The sequence below is a fragment of the Peromyscus maniculatus genome, chromosome 18 (genome assembly GCF_049852395.1).
Source record: "Peromyscus maniculatus bairdii isolate BWxNUB_F1_BW_parent chromosome 18, HU_Pman_BW_mat_3.1, whole genome shotgun sequence".
In the NCBI taxonomy this organism is placed as follows: domain Eukaryota; kingdom Metazoa; phylum Chordata; class Mammalia; order Rodentia; family Cricetidae; genus Peromyscus; species Peromyscus maniculatus.
The window spans coordinates 32585460-32612271 of NC_134869.1; the positions used below are offsets into that span (position 1 = coordinate 32585460).

At 38.8% G+C, this 26812-nt stretch overlaps 1 protein-coding gene and 1 long non-coding RNA gene across 15 annotated transcripts in view; both read left to right on the forward strand.

Moving 5' to 3' along the window:
• The window catches only part of Ppp1r12a (protein phosphatase 1 regulatory subunit 12A), a 109342-nt gene that overhangs the window by 11963 nt on the left and 70567 nt on the right, over positions 1-26812 (forward strand). The window lies entirely within an intron of this gene.
• LOC143269159 (uncharacterized) lies at positions 1075-26812 on the forward strand. Its single transcript, XR_013045515.1, has 3 exons — positions 1075-1333; positions 1381-4541; positions 4720-26812. It is a non-coding gene; the product is annotated as an uncharacterized LOC143269159 (long non-coding RNA).

Below are 26812 nucleotides of genomic sequence, written 5' to 3' on the forward strand. Positions count from 1 at the left end.
CAGGCCTCTACAGGCCCCAGGCAAACATTCATGCAGGCAAAACATCCATACACATAAAAATAAATTAACAATTAATTAATTTTAAAAGAAGTACATTGTTTTTTAAAAGATTATAATTGTGATGTTTTAGAAGTTTTGATAGACAGCTGACCAGAGCTCGTGGGAGCTCACAGACTGCAGGCCAACAGCTAGGGAACCTGAATGAGAACGACCTAAGCCCTCTGCATGTGGTAATAGTTTTCTAGCTTGGTCTGTTTGTGGGGGTCCCCACTAGTGGGACCAAGACCTATCCCTGGTGCATGAGATGGCTCTTGGGAACCTATTCCCTATGGTGGAATGTCATGCTCAGCCTTGATGCAGGGGGAGGAGCTTGGTCTTGCCTCAACTTGAGATGCCCTGCTTTGTTGACTCTAGGGAGGCCTTACTCTTTCTGAGAAGTGGATGGGGCTGGGGACACGGGACAGAAAGGAGGTGGGGGGAGGGAACAGGAAGAGAGGAGGGAAGGGAAATTGTCCGTTATGGGTAGTGATCTAGAGTTGTACTACAGAGTGTTGGGGAAGCATGTGGAGGCACATCCACACTAGAGTCAGGGCTAGGGGAAGGCTTTTGCTTTGAGTTGCTGATTGGCAGACTGAAGTTACCACAGGTTATGAATGAGAGAAGTGTTTGGTTGGGGGAGAGGGAGGGAGGGAGGGAGGGAAGGAGGGGGAGAGAGAGAGAGAGAGAGAGAGAGAGAGAGAGAGAGAGAGAGAGAGAGAGAGAGAGAAGAAAGAGAAAGGCCAGAGGCAGGGGAATAGTTTTCAAAGCTGAGTAGTCTACAAGAACTAACTGGAACTAGCAAGCTTGCAGTTGGGCCAGAAAATAGATTGGTTAAAGATAAGGAATTGGTAGGTACTAAAAGTAGTAGATAGCTTGTCCTGAGAGAGTGAAAGCCACAGGTTTGTGTGGCCTGGGTTCTGATGTGGCTCACTGTGTAAGTGAGGGTTCTATACCATGTGCTTACTGTTTGTCTGAAGAGGGCTCTGTAAGAACAACTGACGGAGGCAGACAAGAAAGAAGACATTACAGGTGAGTGGGAGCAGTGGTCTAAAGGATATGTGGTGGCCATGCTAGTGCAGATGGGCGTTATCTGAGTAGATGATATATATTGGATTGGGGGAGGGGGGTCCCTTAGTCTGTTCTCTGAGGTCCTTTCTGTTTGCTGAAAATTAGATGACCAAAAAACCAAGTTAGAAAAACCACAAGAATTCATATGCCTAAAATACACACACTCTCTCTCTTTTTAACTTTTCCTGTACATTTCAGTTTTAGGATGTTTGATGGTTGCTGAGAGGTGTTCCTGTACTTTTCAGTTTTAGGATGTTTGATGGTTGCTGAGAGGTGTTGAGAGCAGGTGTTTTGAGGGATGCAATGTGAGTGATACTCAAAAGTGTGGGAAGAGTAATGGAGCGGTTGTAGTGACTTCAGGTACTTCCGCTGAGATGATGCACTGTGAAAGAAAGCTCGGGGGTAAGAGGGGGATGGGGACTGGACAGTTGCTAAGAGCATGCTAGATTTTCCTGAGAATCATTCAGTTAGGAATTTCTCCAACTGCATGCAACTTCCCTCAACTTCTAAATTTACTCGGTGTTCTCAGGGAAAATAAAACATTGCCTATAGCAAAGAAATACAATAGCTGGGTAGGCTTTTCTTATGTGTAATATGTCGTTATGATTTTGTTGAAAATATTACTAGACTTGCTTTTGATTTCTGAAGTTTTTCTTTTGACATTTTAATTTTTTGTTGTATAGTTAATGTGGAAAGCAGCTCTTGTACAGAATCTTGTTGGCTATTTTGACCTGGAGCAAGCTCGTTTAGTCTTGTTTCAGCTTAAATGATCCAGGAAGAAGTTATATGTTGAATTCTAACTCTAATATGCTGTTTTCTACCTACTTTTGACATTTAATCTTGGTGTGTGTGTGTGTCGCACATGCGCTGCGTGACACGAACTGATGGCTTGTAAATTACCCTTTCTAAAAACACCTTAATGTAAAAAGGCTACTTGAATGACTATGTTATATCATCTGAAGATAAAGCATTTGTGTAGGACAAAAATGTGGAAATTACTTTAGCTATTAATAGTGACTGAAATAGACATTTTTAATTATGCCATCTTTGGATGTTTTATAAGTGAAAAATTTTTTCGCCTATTCGGACAAGAAAATAAAATGCCCAAATGACTACTTCTGGTAATATTTTAAGGGCTAAATATTGATACTTGGACATAATTGAGTATTCGTGTGCTGGTTTGTCGCGGGGTTGGTGTTGATGGCTGTACTCTTATTTCTGTGTTGTGTTTTCTTCTCTTTCACGAGGAAGGGTTGGTCATGTGATAGACACCTCAGGAGAGCTTTTAAGTGATTTTTTTTTTTAAGGTAGCATTAGGTATATTTTGTAGCTATTGTCAAATAGACACAGAAAGTTCAGAAACAATTTTACTACTAAAAAGGCAAATGATTTTCAGAGGGTACTAGATTTTAAAAGATATCATTTGGACTTTAGCAGTTTAGACAACTCCAGCAGGAGAGATATAGACAAAAGAAAAAAGTCCATAAGGCAGTTTTTATTCAGTGAAATTTTTTGCTTTGTAAACTGTGATTATAAGAAGCATTTGGTGATGAAGATCTGTTTTAAGAATTAGTTGGAAATATGGCCACAAATCTCTAAAAAATGTTAGGGATATTAAAGCTCAGAGTGATATGAATTGTTGGAAAATATTTTGAAGCTGGTGAAAGAAAATGCTGGTTGAGTTCAGGTCCTGGGTTCAGATCCAAAGAGCCTACTTAAAAGGCTGCATGCACAAAGCTGGGTGTAGCAGCATGTGTCTGTAGCCCTGGCACAGAGGAGGCACAGACAAGAGGGTCCCTGGATCTACTAGCCTGCCCAGCCAGCCCTGTAAACTCAAGTTCCAGGGAAAGATTTTGTCTTGAAAGTAAGGTGGAGAGCTACGGAACTGTTGAAGAAGACACTCTGTGTCAGCCTCTGGCCTCTACACATATGTGTGCACAACGTATGAACATGTAGACACCACACACACACACAAGGACTGTGAAAGAATAACCTTGAAACTTACAAATTAGAAGAGTTTTATGAGGCCCCCTCACTGAGAGACTGAGCAGTTACTGGTTGGTGGGAGAAGGGTTGCCATTTTCTTCAGTGGTGGTGTGCCTAACAGATTGTCTACTCTCTGGTCAGGCTTGTAACCCATCTGTGCTCACACAAGCAACCACTGATTAAACTCGGTTGGCCATACTCAAAAAAGACATAAAAGTGGGATGGAGGTCTAGGGGGAAGAAGGGCTTCAGCAAGAGATGGGGAGAGTGACAGAGGATGAGGGGTAGAAATGGTGAGATACATTACATACGTGTGTGAGATTGCCAAAGAATAAAAAATAAGTTATAAATTAGAGCGGGACTAGGAAGAAGGCAATAGAATGGCATTTACACGTACAGCTTTATATGTGTTTAGTTTAAATGACTTGTAAAATTCTAATATCCATTGAATTACAGGTAATTTTTGAAGAAATTGTATTGAATACTAGGTGTCCATTTGAGTTTTTTTAAACAACTTTTGTTGACCTTTTTTATATTACGTGTGTGTGGGGGGTGTGGGGGTCGGTCTGTCTGTCTGTCTGTCTGTGTGTTTATGACGCAGTGCACCTTCAGAGGTTTGGGGAGGACAGCTTGTGGGTGTTGGCTCTCTTTGTCCATTCTGTGGGTTCTGAGGGTCTAAGTTCCAGCTTAGGGGGAAGTAACTTGACCCACTGAGCCAGCTCACTGGTCTGCCTTCTTCCTTTTTTGACAAGATATGTAAATTCAGATGAGGGAAATATTGCCAGCTAAGTATGGTTTGATGTCTAGTACAGGGCTTGGGTAAGTTCATACTGCCTTTGTGGTTGACGTGACAAAGGTCTGTCACAGATAGCAGCCAGGACCAGGTGGCTAGCACCTGGGTGACTCACTGTCAGGATGGCAGTCTGTTGATAAATGGTTCTGTATCAGTCCAGATGCCTTGGTTCTTTCTTTTGACCCCGTCCTAGCTGGCATGTTCGTCAGCACAGCTCAGGAACATTTAAAAGCACACAGAAGTGGGTTTTAAATAAGAAGATGAAAGATGATGGTATTGATGTAAAATTACATTTCACAATTGCCATATTTAGGTTGAAATCGTCAATGGACAGACTTGAGAAGCAAGTGTGTGCAGAGCTGGAGGTTGACACTGGTTGCCTTTCCTTTATTGCTCCCCATCTTCACTTTTGAGACAGTCTCTGTACACCCAGAACTCACTGCTTAACAAAACGAGATAACCAGGGAACTCTGGGCGACCCATGAGCAGTCTTTTTAGACAACTCATATATAGGCCCTTTTCTCATCCTGTAAACTTTTCTTCTTAACCTCACCTGTGAGAAATATATTTGTCAGTTTAAACAATTATTCTTGTATTGATGAATGTGGCATTGAAGATAGGTTGCATTTGGGTTGTCAAGTTTTCGACTATAACAGGTTCTTTTTTTTTTTTTTTTTTTGGTTTTTCGAGACAGGGTTTCTCTGTGTAGCTTTGTGCCTTTCCTGGAGCTCACTTGGTAGACCAGGCTGGCCTCGAACTCACAGAGATCCGCCTGCCTCTGCCTCCCGAGTGCTGGGATTAAAGGCGTGCGCCACCACCGCCCGGCTATAACAGGTTCTTTTATTATTAAACAAATGTGAAAATTAATAGCTGCATCTTTAGAGGGATCTGCTTAGAATAGTGAATAATAAACAATAATATGTATGTGTATTACAAATGTGTAACGCATTGTTTTAGACAGTTACAGTAGTTTGCATTGATTGTGTAAGGATTGTTTCATTATCCCAGTGAACAAAGTGACGTATAGTTGTGACTACTGTGTTGCGGAGCTGAGAGATGAACATAGTGATTAAACACTACTGGACTTAACCCACTTTTCTGTAGTGACTCTTGACTGTTTGAACCAGATTCTCTCACTGTGGTAGCTTCAGGAATCCCTGGGGCTTAATTATAGGACAGTTGATAGGCCACAGTTGGTCCGTTATCTCCTGACACTGAACCAAAGAGCTGTTCAAGAAACTGCTGATGGAGCCAGAGGACTGTCAAGGCACAGCTTTTCCTCTGCTGCCCTAGAACCTCTTGGTTAGGGTATCAGGAGGTACTGGACAGCAATAGGGGATCCTTTGCTAACAGCTAATTTTTATAATGGCCCTTGCTTCTCAGTTCCCTTAACCTGAAGAACGATGTTAACACACAATGATTGAAGTGCTGCATAGAACCAGGAAGTCACAGGTCGTAATGTTAGCACTTTATGGTCCTGTCACCGTCTTCTAAGATGGGTCTTTGCTCAGAAAACGTGGTGTGAGCTTTAGTGAAAGCTGGTCCGTTTCATTTTGAATGTACGGGACCATCTACCTGCTTTCTGCTAGCGGTTGCTCTTATGTTGTCAGTTTTTCCATTACTAAACGTTTGTTTGTTATTTTTGGATGATCTGATTCCAAGTTTAGAACTTCTACATTTTATATGACTGGGGATGACAGGGAGATAAAAACAAAATCTAGACAGCAAGAAAAGCAGTTCTGAGTTTCAGCAAAAAATTCATAAGTTTTTTTTTTCTATTATTAACTGTTCTTTTCCTATTTTGGAATAAAGTATAACTAAAGCCTAGTTTAGGGAAGGTAGTTATCAGGGACAGTTATAAGTTATAGTAGTACAAACAGTGCACTCTCTGAAGATAGGAAATAATTAAATACGTAGCTTTGGCTATTACTTGTTGAAAGTAGAAATGAATTTTCAGGAAAGACAATTTTTTAATTACTCTGAAGACACTGCAGGACTTAGTATTGTTTAGAGAAAGATTTTTATTGGGAAAATCAATTATGGGCTAGTATTATAACTATTGCTAAAAACTCCGAACTTCACACTGAGACTATTTAAATTGGTTTTTTTTTATATTTATGTTTTGCATATATGTATGTCTCTGCACTACGTGGGTACCTGGTGCCTGCGGATGCCAGAAGGTGTTGGTTCCCCAGGAATTGGAATTACAGATGATTGTGAGCTGCCATGTGGGTGCTGGACACCAGACCCGGTCCACTAGAAGAGCAGCCAATGCTCTTAACCACTAAGCCATCTCTCCAGCCCTTTGTACATGTTTTTATGAAGAAATATTCTGTTTTTTCAGAAACTGACTGTAGCCACTAGTAGTCTGGTTTCTCTCTGGGTTGATAATGGAGTTTACGCCATTAAAAATACTATGAAAATTGTATTAATCCATTCAACTCTAAACTATATTAGTCTTCTAGTATTTTGAAGAATAATATAATTTTATATACAGTAATAAAATTAGGTGAAGTCTTCCATTAGTAGAAGTACTTAGTTATAGGAGGAATGTTTCTCCTCCTTTGTAGACATGTGCTATTTATCAGTGTCTTATTTTTTATCATCTCTGAAAGAAATAACATGATTTAATTTTTTTGTTTCGTTTAACCTTTTTAAAAATGTTCCTTTAAAAATAAATGTTCCTTTTATTTATGTGTACACGTGCACTGCATGAGCCCATGGGGGACGCAAGAGGATGTTGCATGCCCTGGGACTGGAATTCCGAGCAGTTGTGAGCCCACCTGATGTGGGTGCTGGGGGCTGAGCTCAACTCCTGTGGCAGTGCTGGAAGTGAGTGCTTTTTCCCCTGAGCCGTCTCCAGCCCCTAACTTGATGTTCTTCTTTAGCATTGGCCAAGTATCTCTTTCCTCACCTTTCTTTTCACCGTATTTTTTCTCCCTACTTGGAGGGTAGCTCTAAAGTTCAGTAGTATTTTTTAGTTATCTTATTGTTGAAAAAGTAGCAAATGAATTACTAAAACTAAAGGAAATGAATATGGCCTGATGTTAAGAATCATGTGGGGTAATTTTTAAAACCTACAAAATTAGATTTTTTAAAAATAATATGTCTATAAAATGTATTTTTAGTTTACATACATACATATATGTGAGTGTTTTGCCTGTGTGTATGTGTGTGCACCATGTGTGTGCCAGGTGCCTGTGGAGGCCAGAAGCAGCATGGGTCACCTGGAACTGAAGTCACAGCTAGTTGTGAGATGCCATGTTGGTGCTGGGAATTGAACACATCTCCCCCACAAGAACAAGTGCTCTTAATGGCTGAGCCGTCTTTCTAACCCAGTGTGGGGTAATTTTATCAAAAGATGTTTTAAATTTCTTCCGGATGTCTTTTCCTCAGGGGCTTTATTGAGGTGGCAATCATTCTCTAGCCCTACCTGCCTTTTATACTAAAGTTCCCAGGGGCCTGTGACAGAAAAACCAGAGCTGTTATAGCCTGGCTACTTGTTCCTGAAATCCACTTTAAAATCCAGTCATTTGAAAAGTGTGATCAGTCTTACATACCTTCAACTGTGAAAGACTGTAGCCTTCCCATAGGTTACTATGTTGATACATACTTCCTTGCAGCCCACTGTCCCATTGTGTGTATCTTTATGTACTTTGTATTCTTGTGTGTATGTGTGTGCTTCTGGCTATGGTGTACAATTTATCTCAGTGAAGAGCTGATTTTCTTCATGTCATCATTAAATAAGAAGCTTCAGTGTTCTAAAAAATTATGCCTGTAGTTATGTTCCAGTTTTCATTATTTCTAACTTATTCATTCATTCAAACAGCAAAGATCTATTGCTCACGTGGTTTCATGCCTAAAATTTGATGAATATTTGATACAGAATGATGTTTTCAGTAAAAGGATAATTTCTTTAAATTCTCCGAATTGATTTTGTTTGTTTTTCTCACAGTGAAGGAAAATTTTAATCCCTTGAGCATCACCAAATTGCCCCAAAGGGTTGTGCCACTCTAGTACCCATTAGAAATAGTTTACCATATTCTTGATTTGTATTGCATATTATTTTAGTTGAATATGGAGATAGGGACGATTTTTAGTATTTAACCTGTTAAAGTAGATTATGTAAACATTTTAATGATATCAATTTATTCCACAATTGATGGGGATTTGGCATAATTATTGACAAGGATTGGTCAGCTAGACAGTACTAATTATATAGCTTGGATTTTATTTGCTTGGTTCACTTTCTCAGGAATAGGATACTATCTAGTACCCAGGCTACCTTCACACTTACACAGTTGCCCTGCCTTCACTTCCCAGAATGATAGGATCACAGCCACCACAGCTAGCTTTTATTTAACTTGAAAATTAAAGCCCTCTTTTAAAAGCTCATTTTAAAGCTGCATTTTGATCATGATTGCTATGAAAATTTTCCTTCAGGGATGACCACCATTTTTCTGTCTTATGTAATCATTCTAAGTAGTTGCTTCTGCCAAGAAGCTTATCTTAATTGGATTCTGACCAACATACATCTACTGTGTCTAACAGTTCTGTGATTATCTTCCTGATTGTCTTTCACTAAAATAGAAGTTCCTTGATTTTTGTCTTCACAATGTTAGTACCTAACACGGCACCTAGACTATTGGTCGCTAGGCATGCAGGAATTGTTTAAAGATATGAAGGATTCTCTTCATATCGAGTCATTTCAAAGACTTCATATTGAAGTCCTAAAATGGAATTGAACGTTTAAAATTGCTTACAGGGCTAGAGAGATGGCTCAGCAGTTGAGAGAACTCGCTGCTCCTCCAGAGGACTCGGGTTTGATTCCCTGAGTCTGCGTGGAGGTTCACAACCTTCTGTAGCTTCAGATCCAGGAGATCTAACACCCTCTTCTGGCCTCCACAAGTACTAGGCATGCATGTGGTATATACATACATGCAAGCAAACTACCCATGCATATAAAGTTAAATTAAATCTTTAAAGTAAATACAAAGTGCTTCTCCTCACTTAACTTGGTATACAGATAAACAGCCAGATCTGTAGCAAGACTAAGAAGTTTGAATAGACAGCTGGCCCTGGACTGGGGCACCTGACATCTCTGATGATTGGGTCTCTTTAGTACAGCCTTGCAGGTCATTTAGAAATACTCTCCTTCTATTGAAATTTAGTGTGCTTTCACCCAGAAGCCATCTGTCTCAGGGTTTCTATTGCTGTGAAGAGACACCCTGACCATGGCAACTCTTCTAAAGAAAACATTTCATTGGGGTGGCAGCTTACAGTTTCAGAGATTCAGTCCATTGTCATCATAGCAGGGATCATGGCAGTGTACAGGCAGACATGGTGTTAGAGCAGCTGAGAATCCTACCTCTTGCAAGTAACAGGAAGTCTGACACTGGGCTGTATCCTGAGCATAAGAAACCTCAAAGCCTACCCCCACAATGACAGACTTCCTCCAACAAGGCCATACCTCCTAATAGTGCCACTCCCTGTGAGATTATGGGGACCAATTACATTCAAACTACCACACCATGTCCTTAAGTTAAAGGGAATGATTACACACTATGCAAAGATTCCTCCTGGAAATATTTTTGAATTTGTGAGTATTATGCTTGGCTTTTTAAAAGCTGTGCTTATAAGACACTTTATTGTTCCGGGTTTAAGTACAGTATCCTTTGACAACACACTTAGGAAATTGTATGTATTTACTCAAATTGTGGGTGTGGTAGGTGCTTAGAGTCATCACCAACCAAAACAAACAAAAATCCTGGACATTCTTATGTATAGCCTCTATTCTATTTCCTTATGCTTTTATAATGTGGATGGATGGATGGATGGATGGATGGATGGATGGATGGATGGATGGATGGATGGATAGGCCGACAATGGATGGATGGATGATAAATGGATGGATAGATAAATAATGACACCATTGTAAAAATTCATAATGGTTTTTAGGGAACAGAATCAGAAAAGAGTAAGATAAAATTGGTAGGTAGTTGCTAAACCTTTATCATCTGAGAACCCTGAGTTCATAGATAGTTCTTCTGATGACCAACCCCCCCCCCCCGCCAGCCTATTCAGAAGAGAAAGAGTAAAGAAGTTTTAGTAAATACTTCAGTTAAACTAAAGCTCGCTTGATTTCCAAAACTCTTCCTGTAAATGTTGTAGGAGGACATGGCTAATGTGATTTATACCTAAGTCACAGCATACAACGTGACATAAAAGGTACAGTGCAGTGCCAGTTGTCCCCAAAGGGCCGACAGACGTGACAGCACTGTCAGACATGGGTGGCTGCGGAGAGTGGGTAGGCCTCTGTGATGACGTTGTGAGCCGGTACAGTGACTTGGGGAGATGTCAGGGAGCTCCTTAAAAGAGTCATCGTACACCACAGAATTCCAGTTTGTGTATTTACCCAAGACAACAAGAAAGAGGATTTGTCTTTGGGGTTTATTATTTTTATTTTATGTGCATGGGTATTTTGCCTCATGGGTCTGTACACCATTTGTGTGCCTGGTGCCAGTGGCATGCAGAAGAGGGCCTTATCCACCACCTAATCACAAAAACATGGAAACTAGGAGGCATTCTTCAGACCTCTGTCTGTCTGAATTTCCAGTTCAGCGTGTGTGTTTTACTAATTGAGGTTTGAGGAAGGAAAACCTATGAACACAATTGGTCAGGTGGGTCGATCCATGTATTTGCTTTTGTTTGGGAATATTTACAAATAGAATAAATTGACTGTCATGGACAAATGAGGAAGGACCAGGGTGGCTTTAATAAAAATGTCATGATTAAAGTGAGGAGGGATGGTTCTCTGCAAAATGACATCCCTAACTGACCCTTTACAGGTGAAGTGATGTCAGAGTTTATTTCCATTTGTAGTTTGTGGACAGAGGCCTAAGTTTATGTTGGCATTTATTTAAATAACATAGTAAGATAATTTTGGCCAATTTTAAGAGAACATTTAAGATTTTTTTTTTCCCCCAAAGACCCCTGTGTTTTACTCCCATTTGAAAAAGTCTGTTGTGCAGACTAAATTTGGGGCTCCTAGTCTGGCTTATGAAGTCAGTTACAACTGCTCTCTCCTCCACTTCTGTCTACTTAATTCTTGTCTAGCCATTTGCTCTTCTTTCACCTCGTGACCATTGGACAGTAGTACGTGTTCAGGATCGGACACTGCTCTTTTCTTCCCCTTTAAATAGTTCTTTTAACCTTTGCCGTCTTTTCTTTAAAGCTCTGAATTGTGTTTCCTAGAAGCCCCATTACTGCTTAGGCTGTTGCCGGGTTTTCTGAGCTCCTACAAAGAAATACGGTAGTTGCCATGTTAGAGAAAGACCATCCTCCTTTCTGTTTGGAAATATCAGTTACAGTATGGCCATCCTATGCCTGAGGAAATGGTTGGTGCCCAATAATTATTGAAAAGACGTAAACAATGGAGCAGTGTGGTGAAGGACAGTAAAGTAAAAAAGAAAAAAGAGAACAAGCCTATTTTTGATCTTTTGAAGGACTTTTCTGGAAGAAATACTTATGACAATAAAAAGAAAAAAAGAGCTTTCAGACTTGCCTGCATATCTTATTTATACTTTCATATTAACATTAAGAGTTCCATCAGATAAGACTTCATATGTGTTAGATGTAACGTAGGTCTTCTTTTATATCCTTTCCTCTCTTTTTGTCCTAGTAAACATGAGAGATAAATTACATGATTTGCTAGTATAGTTATTCTAAAATTATAAGTATGTAAAATTGTAGTTAAGTTAATAAATATTGAAGACAGTTACCAGGCAGAGTGTACATGACTGTAATTCTAGTTTGCAGGTGACTGAGGCAGGAGGATCATGAATTCAAGTTTGGTATGAGCTACAGAGTAAAATCCTGTCAGAGACAGGGCGATAAGATGGGGGGGAGCAGGGGTGGGGTGCTAGCTTAGGGTCTTTATGCATTTTCCTTGAGCTTTCACTGTTTTGATCTTGTTTTTCTCCCATAGGCGTTCTGAAATTCACTGTAGGGATTGCTTCATGTGGGTTTCTAAATCACCTCCATGAAACAAAAGCAAGACTACTGTTATTCTTAGTTGTTTTTTTTTTTTTTCCAGGAGTGGTCAGTTTTGATATTCGTTGGTTATCCCCTTTAGATTTTATAGGCTGTAATTCCTCTAATAACTTTCATCCAGTGTTGGAAACTTTATGACCTGACATATACGTGAGGGAAAAAAGTATTACTACAGAACTGAAAAAGCATTCTCACAGTGCATAGGCATAAAGACTGTTACATTATGCAGATGACCTCACCTATTTCTACGTACTGTTACTTTAGGCTCCAATTTTTTTAATGTTTGGTAAATTAAGAGCCATAAATTAGAATGGAAAGTAACATGCTGTGGTGTCATTTTAAACAGTAGTAGCTGAAAGCAAGCTAGAAGACAGTAAATCTTGTTCCCAGAAAACGTGTTTTCCAAGAAACACGATCAGGATCAATTTAACTATATAAGCATAAGCTTCTGATTACTTACAGAAGCATACATCAGTGATATATTAACATTAGAGATGATCCTTGATGCCAGAGTGAGTTAATAGAGCAAAGGTAAATTTCTCTTTTGTGTTTGACTAACGTGAGAAAGGACTAGGTAACAACAGAGGCAGATTTGCACCACAGGAGACTGAACCGGTCCCCGTGCCGTCCGTCGGTCAGCCTTACACACTGTGAGTTTGTTTTGTTCGTTTGCTTGTTTGTTTTCAGTAACACTTGTGAAATTGTCAGAAATCCCAGAATAAAATATGTGAACTCTTTCATGGTAATCCAGTACCTGTGCTCTTGAATGTCAAGGTTTTTAAGTTTGACTTTAACCCTCTGCTTTTTCTTGCTTGGGAATCCCAGAGCCTTATATGGTCAAGACTCAGCTTTCAGACTTTCAGTAAAATGCAAGGCACCATTCCAAAAAGAAAAAAAAAAAATGCAGGCTGGCTTTTCCTTTGTCTCCAGTGTTCTTGGCTGCCTTTATTACCACAGTAGCCGAATTACTAAGAACCTTATGTGCTGCATTAGTAGTCATCTTACTTAGGAAGGAATTCCTTTTGTGGTGGTGTTTTTATGCTAGAACTAACATTAACAAATGGTACATGGCATTGGTTATATAATTTGATTTTAAAAAATAGAATTGCAGCACAATTCTGGTTATTTTGTCTTACAGTAAACAAAGGGGATATGCTCTATCTGTATGTGTCACACCTAGGAAATACAGAATTTGTTGATGGTACAGTGCTGTCGAAAGTGAAAATAGAAATTGCTGCTTAGGAGTCTTTCTGTCGTGGTATTGCTGCAGTCTGAATAGAGGACACATGAAAAGGATGTGGCATTCAGAAGCAGAGCCAGCATACTGTTGGATAACTTCTTTCAACTTGACTGCTTCTTACTCGGATCTAGCAGAATTATAATCTTCCCTTAGTAGGTATGATTTTTCTGAGTGATTATTAGTATCATTTAATTATACCTTTAACTCTAAGACAGCTTAATATTTTGTTGAAAAGTCTTAGTGTCGGTTTACAGTGCCATTTAGGAAAAGGGGAGTTTATTTTCTCTCATTGAACATTAAAGGCTTTCTAATCAACCCATCTCTCATGGTAAGTCAGTCTGTGGCACACACACATGAATAATTTCTGGGATCATGGTGAGCTATGAGTAGCCAAGATTGCCAGCTTGTACATTGAGTCCTGCTGGTGAGGCTGCCTCACTCTCCAGGCTCCTCCTAGTCAGTCTGACTGCGGTCTAATGTGTTCTAGATACCGTCGGTACAGGGACAGCTAAGGTGGGCCCTTGAGATCGGGGTTCGTAGTGTAGCAGAGACTGACGCGGGAGGAACGGAATAGAGAAACAGCAGATACGAGTCAATAATTACGAGTCAAAAAGTGAAGTGTGTTCGGACAGCTATGTTCATGATGGCATAGAAAACAGTCATTTGATCTCAGCAATGTTTACACAAGCTGGAGAAGATGTTAAAATAAATGCTGAGGTCTAAGAGAAGGTGACATTGAGCAATTTGGACGGTATGCCAGTGTCTTCTTAACCATTACCTAGTGAAGCCCAAGAATGTACATCCTTTGACTTCCTCTAAGAAGTTCTAAATTACATTCAGTCTTAGGATCGAAAAGATTGGAAGTTCTTGGTAGCAGATTCCCCCACCCCTTTCAACTATTTTCTCTCTTGAACTTCCAATTAGGGGAGTTTTTGGAGGGCAGTGACTGCAGCCATCACACCTTGTTAAAGACACTGCCATTCTGAGGACCAGTCCCCAACAAGAAATCGTGAGGAAGATACTCAAGCCATAGCCAGACCTTAACAGGATGTGCTAAGGATGTGCTTTTGTTGTGTTTTTAGCATGGGGTTTGTTTCGTCTAAGAACTTTAGTTATCTTAGCAGAATTTTGTAATGTCTGACTTTCTGTGGGAGAAACCTGTGCACATACTAAACCTTTGAATGGGAGAATTCTTCTTCCCAAATATGCAAATTGTGTAATTTTACTTAATCATTGGATGTGTAGTCAGTGGTTTATAAAATTTGTATGCAGTTTTTCTCCTCATTGATTTTAATTCACATTATTGATTATTAGTGTCTCAGAGATTTGGAGTTGACATTACAGTGTTAAGCTCATTCACTACATAGCAATACAGATAAGCTTCTGGAGAGTGGGGTTTCTAAATTCATTTCTAGGTATTCTTATGTGTGATGGCCCAAGCTTATTATAAGCAAAGCTTAGCCATTTTTTAGCATTGATCTAGATTCTGTGATTGGTGCCAAAATGCAATGGTGATTCCCATTAAATATTGATTATCTGTAATTGCTGTCAGTCAGTTAGAAAACATTTCAGAACCTTTCTACAGAAACCCTTTTGGTGTGCTTTGTAACTTTTTTTTTCTTACTGTACCAAGGTCACGTGAAGTCCAGACCGGTTTCAGACTTGCTACGTAGCAGAGGATGACTTTGAATTCGTGCTCACTCTGCCTCCATCTCCCAAGTGAGAGAATTACAGGCCTATGTTTTAAGGCCTTGCTATTTTCTAAGATATACTAAGGAAACGTTGTAATAGGACAAATTGTAACCACAAAAGAGTTCCACAGGGGTTTGTCTGTCCTCCCAAAATGTGAGGGTATAGCTAGAAAAATGCCAGACACTGGATCCTCACCAATTACTGAATCTGCCCATGCCTTGGTCTTCCAGACTCAAGAACTCTTAGATATGTTAGACTTAGTACAGAATTGTACTAAATGGTAAGCAAGTAGTACAAGGAAGATAAATCAGCAGAAACACGGGATATATAGTTTTCCAGTTCATCTTTGAAGTTTTGAGACAGTCTGTGTAGCCCAAGTTGACCTCAGACTCACTGTGTAGCCAGTGATTTTCTTCCCTCTGTCTCCCAAGGATCTAGGTTTATGTGCCACCACAAAGGCTTTTCTCCATGGTTCCTTGTGTGTTGGTGTGACTGTGACTCACTTGAGTGAGGAACGTTTAAGTTGCTGAGGAAAATAGAAGAGGCACCTCATTATACTACCATAAAAGCCTTTCCTTCCTATGAAAGTTCTACCAGCTTATGTGGCTGACAGTTGCCTAGCCATATCCTACTGTAATTGGTACTTTTTCAGGCATAATTTATGATGTGAAAAGTTTGTATATAAATATGTATTGATGACTTTGCTTTTAACACTAGTTAGAAACTTTAATCATGTTTACACTTAATGCTTTTTCACTTGGTAAAATATCCATAAATGTATTCCGTATTATTCCATAAATTAGTTCTTCCTTGATGAAGATTAGGTTATCTTCTAGTTTGATTCTCTATTGGCTATGATAAATATCATGAAAGGGCGACTTGGGGAGGAAAGGGTTTCTTTGCCTTACAGAGCACAGTCTTTGTTTTGAGGAGAACCAAGGCAGGGACCTGGAAGTAGGAGCTGAAGCAAAGTCCTTGGAGGAGTGCTGTTTCTAGCTTTCTCGGCTACATTTTTCCTATGTTCTGTGTCTAGGAGTGGTCCTGCTCATAGTGGACTGCTCGTGTGGTCCTCCCATATCAATTAGCAACCAAGACAATCCCTGCAGGCCATTTGGATGGAAGTAATTCTCAATTGAGATTCTCTTCCCAGTTTGTTTAGGTCTGTATCAAGTTGACAACATCTGTGACAGTCTGTGAATTAATTAGTAAAAGGTAGTTAAACTTACCAGCTTTTCATGGATAATTTTGTGAGCATATCTACAGAGTAAGTTTCTAGAGTGAAGTTGCATTGACAAGCCAGGGCATATGCATTTGAAATTTTGATAGTAGCTAGGACCACCTGTTTTGGGATATTATTGTACCTTGTGCTGCAGTTACTGTTGAGTCAGTTGTATAGCATGTTGGTTAGAGACACAAGTAGTAGAACCAGACTTGTGAGTTATAAACCCAGTCTTGCTAGTTATTAGCTATTAAATGATGATATGGTAATAGTTGTTAAATATTGGGTTGCTATGAAGATAATGTAGTTAATGCACGTGAAGCACTTAGAACAGTTTCTAGCATCCTGAAATGGTATAGAAAGGTTGGTGTTTATTTAGGAGGCAGGTTCAATGAAGTGTGCCCTCAACTTTGCCCTCATCGCTAGGAAGCACTTAACCTCCTTACAGGTTTTGTTTAGCTTTTTCCCATTGTCTTTGTTTGCATAGAACACTACACTTGGTCTGTTTATTTCCTTCTCTTCAGGGTAATGCTTCTGGTTCTGATTCTTTTTGTTGTTGTTTTTATCTGCATGGGTATTGTGGGATAGATGTGTGTCCATGCACCGTGTGTGTGTGTGTGTGTGTGTGTGTGTGTGTGTGTGTGTGTGTGTGTGTTTGTGTGTATCTTGGTGGCCAAGGAGGCGCAGAGAGGGCATAGAATTCCCTGGAACTGGAATGACAGCCAGCTGGGAGCCGCCATGTGGGTTCCCGTCATGTGGGGGAATTGAACCTGCATTGCCTGAAAGAGCAGTCAGTGCTCTTAAGCACTGAGCCATCTCTCCAGCCTCTGTTGTTATTTGTTGTTTCCATTTTGGAGATTGTCAGTTTGTTCTGTGACATAAGCTTCTCTGAGTATGTTTTAAATGTGCTGTTTGTGCCTTGTCATCTGTTCCTCTGTATCAGCTACCATGGGCAGCCGTGTTAAAAGTCTAGTGAGATTCTATTTCACAGACTAGGTTTAAAAACTCCTTCAAATGGAAATTCTGGAACCATTCTGAGAGATTTTTTTCCCCACACCTATGCCTCCAAATTTAGGTTAGTACTTTAGTTTCCTACAACTTACAATAGCTCTTTTTATTTATGTTTAATTATGTTTCTTCTTGTTGGACAATGAAGTCTGTGAGTGTGGAAATCTAGTCTGTGTTCTTCACCATTGTATTCCTAGCAGCCAACACTGGGCACTCGATAACTGTTGAATTGGTGGAAAAACCGTGTTCTCTATGGCTACCTGACTTGTTAAACATTGAAGAGTTTAATAATTAATATTAAATTAATTAATTTAATAGAAGCTATTAGATGTTATGATCTGTTTGTTTTAGAAAGCTGTAAGAACTTTAATGTCCTCACTAGAAGACACAAAACAACGCAATGACTTAAAGATGTCTGTTCATTAATTATTTGGTATGTATTCAGACTTAGTTTCACTTGTAAGATCAGTGGCAAGAATTGCATCTTTATGTATAATTTTGAGCTGTGCTAAGAATTGAACTCAGGGCTTAATGAATGCTAGACTATATTCCCAGCCCTATTTCTGAGACAGGCTTTCATAGCTTACCCAGCCAATCTAGAACACACTCTGTATCCTACATTGGCCTTGAACTTAGGGTACTCTTGCCTCAGCCTCCCAAGTAGATGGGACCTGTGTCACCAGACCCACTGTATACATATTCTTCTGTAGCCTGTTTCGTTTTTCTCTTCATTTGCTTGGATAAAATAGTAGACAGTTTTATTTCCTCCCCTAAAACTAACGCCGTTTTCTCATTGGTAAGTTGATTTACTAACCTCTGTATCTGAGATTGTAATCATGAGTGCTAAACTCAGACTTATGAAGAAATAGCTGCTTGCAGTTGCTTCCTTTCTCCAGAGCTCCAATAGTACTAAGACCTGGTGTAAGATTTACTTTGTTCCAGAAGTTTGCTTTATAACTTGTCTCTAGTCTCATGTTGACTTTTCTCTTATTTTTCATAAATTACACAGTAGTTTTTTTATTTTCTTTTTTCTTAATTAAAAATGTATATCTTGAAGGCTGAGGTAAGTGATTTTTAGTCCCTTGTCAAGCATATCATTGAAATAACATTTTATGTACTGTGTAATGTATAGGCAGTTTTTGTTTTTCAGGAACCATAGTTGAGAGTAAAAACTGTAAATATATGAAACTGTAATAAGATAGCATGCCTCATATAGTACTAAACATAATTTTATGTACATATTTATGCACCATGTCTTTAGTGCCTACTTATTAAGGAGATTAGTGTTTTGATTCACGTCTCATATTTATTCTGTACTTATGGACCAGCCACCATGCGAAGGAAATCAAGGAGAATGTGCCCTCTAGTGCTGGTCTTGAGCTCTACAAAATGCCTGGCTTGATAGATTGTACAGAGTGGGCAATTAGTAAAAATTATTAGTAGGAGAATGATGTTGAAATTGGAGTCATTTCATAGTTCTAGGAATTTTAAACTTCAGAAGAAATGTTCTTTCTAAATCTCTAAATGAAAGTGTAGCCTCTACAATTTTAGGTTTAATTCTACTTTCTAGATCTTTATCAATAAAGGGAAGAAAACTGTAAGTGGATTTGAGTGTTTTAATCTTTGGATGCTTGTTTTCAGTTTGAAGTGTTCTTGTACTTAGTTTTGAGTGAATGTTTCAGCAGTGCTTAAATCAAACTTTCTCCGTAGAAATTTAATTTTTCGTGAAATATTTTTGTCATGTTTATTATTTTTTAATAGTCTGTATTTGCCCATCTCTAGTTCATTCAACTAATACATATACATACATACATATATATATATATATATTGTCAAAGAAAAGACACTATATATGTATTAGCACAGATGTAAGCTAGGCTTTTCCTTCTCTGAAACAAGGGGTTCCTTCTGGATTAATAATGATGTTGAATCTCTTTTGGACTGTTCTGGTCATTTTACCATTTGGATGTATGCCTTTGAAAGGGCAGACTTTGTGTACCATACATCTGCCTAAATGGTGGGACAGTAGAAAGCTTCAACTTTCTGCAGTGTGGAAGTCCTCCTTGCTTTCATAAGTAGGTATAGTAGATGGCCTCTGTGGATTCTCATGCTTATTTATTTGGCAATCCTTAGTGCAGTACCATGGTGCTTGTTACTTAGCATAAGAGTACTGCCTGGAGTCCTTATTAGCTAACACACACTTACAATTCCTCTTTTGAAATGTGTTGCTCACTTTAAAATAGAATGAAACCATTATTTTGACACTGACATTTCAGTTCCTCTTAGAACAGACTGGCATCTCAACATGTGTGTCACATGAGTATATGGACTGTTTCCTGGTGTGTCCACAGATTGTTGTTTCTATCAGTAGAGCTTTGTTCCTTATAAGAGTCATGCAGAGTTTATGTTTCACATTGTCTTTTACATGCCAATAACTGGTACTAATGATTAAGCATAAGCATTTTAATTATTGCCGGTAATTAAAATTTCACGCTAAATTGCTATAATTACGTTCATATGCAACTACTGTTTTCCAGTTGCTCTGCTTTTTGCGTCTTATCTAATTTGCATGACTAAGCTCATGGGGGCTGTTTGAAGAAGGTTTGGAATCCCTAAGATAACTCATAATGCATCATTTAAAACTTCATCATCCACTTAGAAGTCATTTATAGGTGGGACTTTTACCACAGTGGTACTAAAAGAAATAAATATTTGACAGTTTTTCACCATTTAACATTGTTTTATAATGTAAAGAAAGAAAATGCTTATTCTTAGATTAAAATTATTAAAAATGAAAAAAAAAATTAAGTGGGAAGGGTTTAGCACCTGAGTGTGTAGTTATAGAAAAATAGTAGCTTGACCATTGGGTGGGTACTGCTTTCTGCTGTTCATTCGTGTGCCTCTCATAATAAACTTCTGGGTTGCTGGATACTGGTGTTCCCTTCATTTTCCAGAAGCTCTATCCCAGCAACTGAGCAGTCCCCCAAGGAGATGACTCCCTGACAGTCTGCCTCTAGAGTGTGCTTTTAACAGAAATACTTTGAAAAGGAATCAAATAGTACTAGAACTTATTTTAAATACTGTTTTTTGTAATATTTGTATTTTTGTGATTTTTACTCTATGAAACTATCTAGTTGCTAAACACATTGGTTTTGACCTATTTTAGGAATGCAGTTTAGTGATTATCGAAGCTAAACAGGGTCAATACAAATTTTGGCTTTAAATCTTGGACTCTGCTTTGAGCCTTTTTTTGGTAGCCCCTTTATGCAGGTTTCACAGTGTTTTTCAAACACACATGTGAGACAATGAAAACATAACTTTTATGTACTTGAAGCAGTTTGTTGAGGAAGTCTGCAGCTCAAGTTAATGTGCTGCCTGGAATCCAAGATGAGAGGATGTCTCCAGTAGCCATTTACTCTTGAGAATTGCTCTGGATGTGCTTTCAGTAAAAACTTAAGCCATGTCTGTTAAGATTTTAGAAACATATTTGATTCATTCTGTTTCTTACCTTGTATGGCTCAGTAACTGACCAAATTTAGTCAAGTATTTGAAGTCTCAAGTCATGTGTCTCTTCATGTGCTGCGTGGGTTAACTGTTGATTCTTCTAGACAACATTTTATGAGAATGCCTTGCCCGTTTATGTGTAGTTTATAAATGCTCAGGAGAACAGTTTGAACAATTCACACCGTGAATTTGGGATGCAGATACAATACAAGTTTGTGGAAGTGAATTTAGCATTAAGAGTAAAACATTACACCTTATGAACTAAGATTTAGCTTTATATATTTGTGCTATTTTGTGCATTATATTGAGTTTAATGTATACATATTTTAAAATGGCAGTTTACTGTAGAGTAGATACTTCCTAATTGCTATTTCTATTCAAGTAGCCTTTATCAAATGAAGAAACTTTAAAAATCCCTTTTTTCCCCTAAAAATTTTCAAAAGAAGGCAACTAAGATTATTCTGGATTCTGCTCGAGTTTATCTTTACCATGTTCTATTTCATGTTTTTTTCTACACAAGGATTTGTTACCCAGTTATTTTTTATGTTTATTTAAAACATCTTTTGCTTTGTTAATTGAATAAAATGCTATAGATGTTTTTATTCTAAGCAGGGTATGCTGATCATAATTTACTTCTATTGGCGGACTTTTCTGTCCCGCCAGCCCATTCCCAAATAAGCGCACAGGCTTATTATTAATAATAAATAAATGCTCACCCAATGGCTTAGGCGTGTTACTAACTAGCTCTTATAACTTAAAGTAACCCATTTCTATTCATCCGTGTGCTGCCCCGAGGCTCGTTTAGCTCATCTAAGTACTGCCCATCCTGCTTGCTCTGGCTCTCATGGGTTCTTCTCTTGACTTCTCAGACTCCACTTCTTCCCAGCATTCTCTCTGCCCCAAAAATCCTGCCCAGCCATGAGCCAGTCAGCTCTTCATTAACCAATGAAAGTAATATATATTCACAGTGAGCAGAAGGATTATTCCACAGCATACTTCCCTATTTATGATTTTACAATCACTTCCCTTCATTCTTCAATGATTTCAGGTACCATTATTTTGTTTGTTTGTTTGTTTGTTTGTTTGTTTGGAGATATAATTATGTCATTTCACCCCCATCTCATTATTTTAAATAATTACCTCAGTGTAGATGATTTCCGAAATATTATTGCCAAAGATGAAAGCTGCCTAAGCTCACTTATTCAGGATGAATAAAATCATGTTTTCGCCTCTGTCTGCGCCTTGACACTCTAGTTTTCATTCCCACAAGTGGCTCTTCCTTGCCCTTACCCTTAATTGTCATTAGACCTTACAGCTGCTCCAAGTTTCGACATTAGCCTTTAATCCCAGGAGGCAAAGGCAGGGGGTCCTGAGTTTAGGTCAGCCAGTTCTATGTAGGAAGTTTCAGGCCAGCCAACACTACAAAGTGTGACCTTGTTTTTTTTTTTCTCTAAGTTACTTAAATTTTCTTAGTAGAGTTCCGCTCTTGTTATTTGCTCTTGCTGCCCGTACCTAGAATTAAAGGATGAAGATAGCCGCCCCTCTCCACATTGCTTCTGGTGATTATTTTGAGATCCTGATAGGATCATGGCTTTCCTTCACTTTAAAATTCTGTACATTTTCAGATGGCACTTTGAATCCTACATTGTTTTCTTCTGTTTCTCGCTGCTGTTACCGTGTGCCACTGTTACTGCAGGAGCAGAGTGGATCCTTTTATAAAGAGCCGTTTCCTCTTTGATTTGTCTTGAAAACCGTAATTGGGTTTGTATTATAAACAGTGGTTGAGTAGTTTTATATTTTTTATTGGTGATAATTAGAATATTGTCTTGGAGCCTAATGGGAATTACCAAAGGTTGAAAAGTGAAGAGAATTCAATGTTTTTTTTTTGTTTAAGGAAAATGATTATTATGTTTAGAAATATTTCCAATAAGTCAACATGAGGTATTATTTCTTTTTAAATAACAGTCTGTAAAGTACTTCCTAACACAGTCAAGTTTAGCATCGCTTCTTTGTTTTCATATTACATAGCTGTGGTCCTCACATCCCTTCTAACGTTTTTACCTTTAACCACTGACCACAAATGACCACAGGTTTAAATTAATAACAACTGCTACATATTAATTTATGATCTCTTGTGTACAGAATATGTTCTAAGTACTTTGGACCCCTCCGTGGCTTATAAATTGTTACAGAGAGGGGAGTCACAGATATATATGAAATTGAACATGATAAGGAATTTTAGTGGTATGTAAATATTAGCTTCTTCCCTCCACTTGAAATACTAAGATACCAATGTGACAAATGATGGTGGATGGGTGGATGGGTTCGTGTTGAAGCCGGAGGTTGATGTTAGGTGTTTTCTCTGGAGCTCATCAGTTTAAACCTCTGGAATCTTCCTGCCTCCGTTGGCCTAGCACTGAGCTTCAGGTGCATGCCTCTGAGCCTGGCTTCCCACAGGTTCGGAGGATCCAAACTCAGGTCCTCACGCTTGTGTGGCAGGCACTTCCCCGGTGGAGCCATTTCCTCTCCCCTTGTAATTTCCTTCTCCAGAGAAATGCTGCTAGCGGCAGTTCTCTTGATCTGTAGAAAGTAAAGCAGAATCGGTTTTATTTATACAGCAAATACTCATTAAATGACTTAGTATAATTGCCTCTTTTGAGACCACAGAGAGGTGAGAAATACATTGACCCGGGGACATCCGTGGAAACGCAGTGTGTTGTGTGTAGAAAACCAGAGACAACTGTGTTAGTGTCCGGACTAGTGTTTTCTGCTCATGTCACTTCTTCATATGCTAAATCCTTTTAAGTCTTTGAAAGTCTGCACTCTGTGTCCTTTCACGCGCCAAATACCATAAAGTACTGGGTTACAAAAAAAATACCTTTTTATCAAACCTTCGTGTTAGCAGTAAGATAAATAGGTGGTAAGCAGTTAAGCAAAAATATGTAACGTGTTGTGGAATAAGTGACACAGAGAAAAATGGTAGAGCAGGAGTTTGTGAGGGATGTTTGCTGCTCTTGCGAAGAACTAGAGTTTTCCAGCACCCTTATTAGGTATCTCACAACAGTTTAGGACTCCAGCCCCGAGGGATCCGGCACCCTTTTCTGGGCTCTGCAGATGTGCATACATTTAAACACTCGTGAAATCAGACATTTATGCAGTTCTTCCGTCTAAGACTAGTTTGTTATTTCTGACATCAGTCATCCCCAAACTACTTTTAGTTAGATTGAAATGATCTTTGTGAAGCTCTTTTGTGGGGGTACCCAAGCATATACTATAACACACAGACACAGAGAGAGGGGTTCATCCTCACTGCTATACTTCACTATGTGGTTTGTATACCCTGCGCCACGAGCTCAGACCTTCAAAAGAGACACTCTAAGACTTGGAATGCAGGCCTGGTGTGGTCTCCTTTAAGGACTCGAGAGACCTATGTAACAGCTCATTGGCCCACTAGTGAGTGCCTTTGCATTATTTTGTCTTTGGCTGTGCAACACTGGTGGCTACTGTTGGAATCATTGGCTACCCAAAAGCAGATAGTATGCTGTCACTGACTGTTGGCCTCCTCTTTGGAGCCTTGGTGAACTTGAGGGTGTGCCAGTGTCTCAAGAATTCATGTAAATTTGAGTTTTCTCAGCTGCATGAGGGGCCTTGTCTGATATGCTGAGAGTGCAATTCCACAGCTCTGGACAATGGTATACTATCTTCTAATCATAGGTACAATTTGCTGGTGGTTGCAGACTTGGACTTTGAATGTTGAGTGGACTATTCATAGTAGTCATGTCTCAGCTTGGATTGATGAAGTAAAAAATTCTCTAAACTTCTGCTAACTGCATCCTATTTAAGTCATCTGACATTTTACTTAAACAGCACAACAACAAAATGACATTTAATTTGGGGGGTGCACTGTTAAAAATTACAACCCATTAGAGGAGGTGAGTATCCAACCTAAGAGCTTAGTGATACCCTGATGCAGTTTTATTTTTGGTAATGATGTTCTCTACTTTCTGTATCAACAGATAAAATCTCAAGGGATAAAATATTAGATACCAGCATTAGGGACACTGAAACCCCATGGTTTTGCTCAGAACACTGTGGGAAGAGAAAATCTCATGGTAAAATGCAGGATGTATATGCTTTAGCTGGTTATTTTGAGCATAAACCAACTATGAAATTATGTTAAATGAAATGTCAACAAAAACGAAGTTTACTATAAATATCACAGAAAAGAAGGGCTTTGTGTTTTATCTCTCGGTTTCAGATCATCTTTTGCCATTAGAATCTTTTTGTTGTTTACCTTCCTAGAAAATATTTTCTTTTCCTAAGTATCAGCAGATGCTTTGATTGAGAACTGGTTATGTATTTTTTTTTTTAACCTCTCAGTTCTCCGATGAGGGATTATGTTTCAGGCAGTTGTCAGTCACCATATGTGGGTATTGATAACTGAGCCTGGTTGCTCAGTGAGAAAGAACAGCAAGAGTCCTCTTAACCTCTGAGCCACCTTTCCAGCCCCCTCTCCAGGCTTCCTTATTTACTCTTAAGTTTTGAAGAGTCAGTGAGTTCTTACAGGTTGCATTAATATTTACAGAGTCACATGTTGGAAATGAGGATTTAAAATATCAAATAAAATTATGGTAACTTAGAAATAATTTGGTTTTGGCCCATGAGCTATCACAGCAAGTAAGGTGCTTGTCCTACAAGACTTGCGGTCTGAGGTCTATCTGGAGCCCGTGTAGAGGTGGGAGGAAAGAACTGACTCCTCACAGTTACTCTCTGACTGCCACACACGTGCATGTGTGCACACCCACATGCATATACTAATGATACATGGATTTCATTTTTTCTCGTACTATATAAAGAATATTTTCAAATTAAAACCATTTTCTTTTAAAAACTTGAATTTCACATTAGTGATGTTTAGTTGTATGTCTAATATTGATGTTAATTCCTGTTCTTGAAGTGATAGACTGATTTTGTTCATTTTCAAGAAAATGTATTTCCAGAAATCAAATTCACCATATATTCACTGTAGCTTGTCCTTTAGGGAAAAGTAATACTCATTGGGAAAGTAGCTAGTTGTAATAAGCCATTTGTATAAATGCTTCTCAAGATACCTGTCATGTCCAGGAAAGTGCTTTAATGTATACTTCCTACTTTATTCCCTAGAGTATTAGACAAACATGGATTCAAGAGTTGAGATTTGGTACAATCTACATTTTTTTCACTGCTTTATCAAGGGCACTTACAATTAAAAACAGCTTTAAAAAAGTGTCCCGAGTGCATAGTGGTCAGTACAGTGACTGTTACTAGAGTTGTTTATTTACCACTGCCTGGATTTGTGCCTAAAACACATCTATTTTTATCACTATTGATTTTTGCACTTCCAAGCATACTTGTCATAAAGTATATTTTGATGTTATTTTGAAAATATTTTGGTAATTTCCTAAAAGGCTCTTGGATCCTTCCCACTCCCTAGTCTCCCACTAGACCACCTTCTGGAAACCACTGCTATCGTAAAGTTATTAGTACTGAACTATAATATCTTGATTGTTAAGTAGATCTGTCGTTTGTTTTGTGGAGGCAGGCCCTGACTGTCTTGGAACTTACTGTGTAAATCAGGCTGACCTCAAACTTGTTGGCATCCACCTACCTCTGTCTTTCTGATGCTGGGACTGCAGGTGTGTGCCAGAGTGTGTGGCTTGATTTTGTTTGTTTGTTTTGTTACATTTTAGTGAGTTGTGTTGGTTTTACTACGTGACATAAAGACAGGTCGCATGCAGTACTATTACATGTATTTAAGGGAGGATTCTTTTTTTTGTTTGTTTTTTAACGATTTCTTTTTTTTTATTTTTTATTTTATTTTACAACACCATTCAGTTCAACATAATAGCCACAGATTCCCCTGTTCTCTCCCTCTCACCCCCCTCTCCCTCCCCCCAGCCCACCCCCCATTCCCACCTCCTCCAGATCAAGGTCTCCCCCGAGGACCGGGATCGACCTGGTAGACTCAGTCCAGGCAGGTCCAGTCCCCCTAAGGGAGGATTCTTAAGAGTCTAGTTAGTATCATTGTACTGTTTGGTGGCTATACAATCATGATTGTTACAGATTAATTTACGGAGGATATATTTAAAGATATATAAGCAGGCATTTTATTCTATTAACATGTTTTTCAGACTGTTGAGTCACTTTTTTTCTAGTCATGCTTTCTGTTTTGT